Raw genomic sequence first — 5,526 nt, forward strand, 5'->3', positions numbered from 1 at the left:
TAGACACAATGAACCAAACAATGAGTGCAATATCTGAGTGTTCAGGTTGTTTCAATTCTGCGAGTGTCTGTGACCTGCAGAATGTGCATGCAGATCCCTGATACTTTCTTGCTGGTGACAGCTTGCTGTGGCCAGCTGGCAGGGTGTGGAGAATGTGTGCAGAAATACCTCAGTGACAATGACGTGTGTCTTTATTGTAAGGCCATCTCCTTCTCTAATAAACTTGTTCAATTTAGGGGCCTGACTGAAGTTATTTCCAAACTAGTTTAATGTCGGCACCCTCCAGCATCTCTGGTTACAATGGAAACATAGGGGAAAAGGTTTCAGTTGTTAGGTTTACTGCAAATCGGGAATTTTCAGACATTTTTTAGCCAGGTCAGAGGTAAAAACACAAGTAAATTTTACCAGGAGTACAAATAAATGTAGAGGGCACTGTACATGTTTTAAGACTCACTTGTGTAATACTGCAGTTAATGAAGTTGTTGCCATGTTGTAATAAAGGCACCTCAATGTCACATTCTCACTTCATTTTTGAAATGTGCAAAATGTAAGTTAGTAATTTCAAAAACTGAAAACACTTGACAAAAGAAGTCTTGACAAAATAGTTTTTTTTTACAGCAGTACTGCATGTTGTCAGTCTGGTAAATGGATGTCCATCATTAAGTTAACATGGCTGCATGGTTGCCTGTATAAACTTGACTCACGTCATCTCTTCACAAAAGTCTAAAGCTAGTATCTACAATAACAGCCTCTTTGAACAGGTCTGCACGACCAATAACTGCACAGCAAAATATATCTTCAAAGTTATATCTGTTTGAGAACAGTGCTTCCCTTTGCTCTTGCAGTTCAGGTTGTCCCTCTAGAGGATCAGTTCCATATACTGTTGGATGTGTAAGGCATCCTCCATACATTGTATAGTCTGCAGCCAAAACCTCCGCAGGTGGGAGAAGACCTTCAGGGACTGAAGTTGTTGCCTTGTGAACTTGGAATAACACATCAGGAATGCCTTTCTGAGGAATTGTATGGGCATTTCATGCAGACACAAACTTCTTTATACCAATTCTGCAACAGCTCTGCAAATTCGGAGATGCCGAACTTAGTACATTGATCATCCATGTCAATCAGGTCTTCATTTGCCATCTCTGATAAGCGTGATTTTATGGGATAATTAACTCTAGAATTAACTTCTACCCACTTGCGTTCTGCTGTATAATTTTGCTTTGATTGGCTCTGTATATATGGTGGTCTGGTAGTGTTTCTTCTGTATGCCTGCAGATTGTCCTGCTGATACAAACAGAGGTAAAATTCTCTGCCGTAGTCCACTCTAAGTTGGTCAAACAACCCATGCCTGAGACATGCATGTCTGACACTTCTCTCACCTAACCGGAACCCTGCCGCTCTCAGTAAACCGGTCGTCATCCTCCGCCCATACACAGGACCACTTGAGGCTGCCGCAGACGCAACAAGTTGATGTGTCCCTTCCCTTCCTAGTCTTGCATAATCAAGTCTGTGTATGTTGTGCTCTGTGCAAAACTTGTATAATGATGAGATGCTTGCCCCCCTGTTAAGTCCAAAGTTCGTCTGTAAGAAGTTTTGCACATGCCTGCAAGTATAATCTGAATTCTCAACAAGATTCCGAATTATATTCTCGTAATTATCCAGCGTCGACATGACGCAGATGTTGATTGTAGGGCAGCTGGTTGATTGTAGATGTGTGATGCGCACCAGGATGCACACCAGCAAAGTCTGTGGCTGATCCACAAACGGCAAATGATCCTTGATTTCTCATTAGTTCTGTCTGGAAGGATCCCTTTGGTCATGGGACAAATGTGTCGTGGGTGATGTCATCTTCTAGATAAATTCCATCTGGTGAAATATACAGACATGTTTCACTACCAAACAAAACCCCTTAATATCACCCCTAATAGATGCCTTACTTTTGATCTTAAAACCCTTCTATAATTAAGTAGTGCATAGATTAAGGTCGATTATGGAGAAAAACCTTCTGAATTTAACCCTTACTTTTCCGATTTCCCTCCTTAATCAAGGAATCCCTGAATTGACATCTTAAAATAAAATTAAGATATACTTACAGTGTCCTTAATTACTCCTTAATCACAACAAATAAAGGGAACCCCTTACTTTACATCTTAAATGTAGCTAGATTAAGGGGTGACACCTTAAAATGGCATTTTAAGGTAAAATTAAGGGTCTATTTTATAAAAAATAAGGACCACTTAATATAAATTAAGTGGTTTTGTATGTTTTCAAGGGTAATTTAAGGTAAATTTGAGTACATCACGTTTCGTAGTGTTTATTACAATACTCTGCAGTTTAGCCATCAACAGTTTGCTAATCGCCATCAACACGAGCAGGGCTGTACTTGAACTTTTCTTTTACAAATTTAGTGCTACGGAGGTTGATAGTTTTGTAGCACATCGACAAAATATATAGCCTTAGTATGTAGTTACAAACACCACATCTGTAGGCTACACCCTAGAAACATTTTAATTTAGGTAATTTTTTGAAGCACGTGCTACACTGTACAGTGACTTAGCTAGCTAGTTAACATTAACTTAGCTAGCTAGCTAGTCCGTGAACATGGTTAAAATGAAATTAGCTATTAAGTTAAAAGCACCAAACTTACTTACTTTAAATATAGACACTAGGCGATCTTGATTCAAGTCTGTGCTGGATATGGACAAGCGTTTCACCTCTCGGTGAACGCTGAAAGTCTTTGGAAATTCAACTTCCAACAGGTCGTCATCCATTCTCATGTTCGTCTTGGTCTGGCTGCTCTCTGCTGCGCTGAGTGGGGGGCGGAGCGGGGCGGAGCTAGGTGGAACCAGGAGAGAATATCATTGAATTATTGAAAAATTGGAGCCCAGATGCAATTTTGTAATTTTCTAAATTTCTCATCATCTGAATGAAAACAGAAAATTGGAAAAATAGGTTAAAGATCCAATTTTTTAATTTGTCAAGGTGGAAAAAAATGAAAAATTGGATATTTGAACTTATTTTTCTGTTTTTCCAAATGTCCGTTTGTGCTTAGAAAATTGAACTGATAAGCATTACACGGACCGATGAGAAGTATAAACATAGTCATTCCGACACCCTATTGGTTTGTACGCGCCATCAAACCTGCACAGACCCGGTGCTAATACGCCACCGGTGCTTTAACGACCGTTATTTACTGGACTGAATAGCAACGCGGATTTCGGTGCCTTATTTAGGTGCCACTTAGATGCCTGCGCTTCTCTCTGATGCTCCGAAAACGGACGTTAGAGGGAACTGAAACATCGCCGCACGGGACGCTAGTTAACACTACATTTGGCAGCAGCTAACGTTAGCCCACGGTTAGCTAGCAGCGGGAGTAAACACGGTTAAAATTCTGACAGCTAAACGGTGTAAAAGTGTGTCTGTATTTCACTGGAGAGGATTGTAACACCAGCCTGTAGCTGCCGTTGTCTGAAAAACACAGACACAGAGAGGTGTCACCTTTTTCAGCCCTTCTGAGTTTGCAGGTATGATTTTAATATTACATTATTATAGTCATATGATTTTGTCTTAACGTTTTGGGGTTAAGCTGTTGTCCTTAATGGCATTGTTTCCCCCTTACATCAGGGGTCTTCAATGTTTTTTAAACCAAGGACCCCTTAACTTAAAGTGAGATGTAGCAGGGACCCCCTACTACATATTGTATGAAATTAAGTTGCCTATTAAACTGGGCCTACAATAACAGTTAGGGCAACCTAAAGCGTTCTTACATACCCTTTTTTCTTAAGCTATTAAAATATTAATTGTTGGCATGATTTTATAATATTTTAATGTTACATACTGTATGTGGCACAGTAAAACTAGGATTAACTGTATCTGTGGGCTGATATCTTCGAGACTCCCTTACCTATAAGCCAGTAAGCCTATCATCAGTGGGAATTTATATTTGCTAATAATATGTTGGAATTATGTTAAGGCATTTTAATTTTAAAAGACTCAAAGATAATAAAAACACTCAAAAATTTACAATAATTTGGAGGCCCCCCTGCAATAACTTTGAGGACCCATGGTTGAAGATCTCTGCCTTACATTAATTTTACTTTTATACTTTAAGTAGTTTTGAAACCAGTACTTTTACACTTTTACTTAAGTAAAAAGCTTGAGTTGATACTTCAACTTCTACAAAAGTCTTTTCAAACCCTAGTATCTATACTTCTACTTGAGTAATGAATGTGAATACTTTTGACACCTCTGGTTGTCGGTGTTCGATTTTGTCAGCTCTTGTGCCGCCACAGAAAGGACACAGAAATGTTAAGAGCTTCACACCTGCAAACATTAGCCTACAGCCTTTAAATCATGAATTTACAATTCTCAAAAAGTACAAAGATTTTGGGATTATTTACACTCAAATTTTATATCTAGCATCCAGGAAATGGTTTTATTTGTGTCATCTTCATATATGCACTCAACTTTGTGGTAAATTTAGTCTGGCTTTGCACAAATATGTAAGATTGTTAGGTTTGCTGTATGACCCAGAACACGGAGGCAGATTAATGGCTTGACAGGTCTCAGCAGGGGCAGTGAAGCAGGTCACACAGGTAAATTGCAGGTAGAAGCAGTGTCAGAGCAGGCTCTGAACAAAGGACAACAGGATTAAACGGAGTACTAAGATTATACAAAGTTACGAGCATGACACACAGTGCCAAGTTACCACAAGAGTAGTTTAACAATCTGGCACTGAAGAGGTGAACAGCCCGGGTTGAAATGCCGCAGAGGTGATGAATGGAATGAGCTGCAGCTGAGTGGAAACTGCAGGAGTGAATGGCCACGCCCCTTGACCCAGATCCTCATAGCCACGCCTCTCGCAGCCTCAGGTGCAGGTGAACACAACACAGACAGAGACAACAGGGGAAGAGGGGGAAAGGACCACACACACGGGAAGGGGGAACACAGCCAACCCATAACAAAGATATCAATTGTCTTGACTTATGGATCTATATGTACTGCGTTCATGTTCACAAGATACAAACACAAGGAAAAACAAATAGGAAAAGAGCTGAACTGATGTCAAGGTAACTACAAACCCACTGGAGCAGAAAGCTAATAATTCAATATTGTGTTATTGTCATCAAACAGGTGAAACCTTTGGGTAAGTAGCCTAGAAATCTAGACTCCCCCTAGTGGCAGCAAATTTATTTGGCAGCCAGTGGGGGTCTAGGCACTCTCCGTTGACTTTCAAGCTGCAAAAACCAAACTCTGGTCAGGCCAATCACATTGTGTATAGAGTCGGTGGGCGGGGCTTATGGCTGCTGCTGCTGGGAACAGCGGACTTCTGGAAGACTTGGAGTTAAGCTTTTCTTTGATAAAAGAACGGCACAGAAATCATTCTTAAAAAAGGAAGATGTGTTCGGAATTTTGCCAACCGGATACGGCAAAAGTTTTATCTATCAACTAGCTTTGCTACCTTCTTCGTTGCTCTGCCTGGTTGTAGCACTATCCTATTACGTGCAGAGGGAATTTGAAAGACAA

At 40.3% G+C, this 5,526-nt stretch overlaps 1 long non-coding RNA gene across 1 annotated transcript; it reads right to left on the reverse strand.

Moving 5' to 3' along the window:
- Positions 1-289: 289 nt before the first annotated feature.
- LOC114563129 (uncharacterized) lies at positions 290-5,173 on the reverse strand. The gene is made up of 3 exons (XR_003693583.1): positions 4,709-5,173; positions 2,652-2,835; positions 290-1,866 (listed from the first exon to the last, which is right to left on the reverse strand). It is a non-coding gene; the product is annotated as an uncharacterized LOC114563129 (long non-coding RNA).
- Positions 5,174-5,526: the final 353 nt, after the last annotated feature.

The sequence above is a fragment of the Perca flavescens genome, chromosome 10, assembly GCF_004354835.1.
Source record: "Perca flavescens isolate YP-PL-M2 chromosome 10, PFLA_1.0, whole genome shotgun sequence".
Lineage (NCBI taxonomy): Eukaryota > Metazoa > Chordata > Actinopteri > Perciformes > Percidae > Perca > Perca flavescens.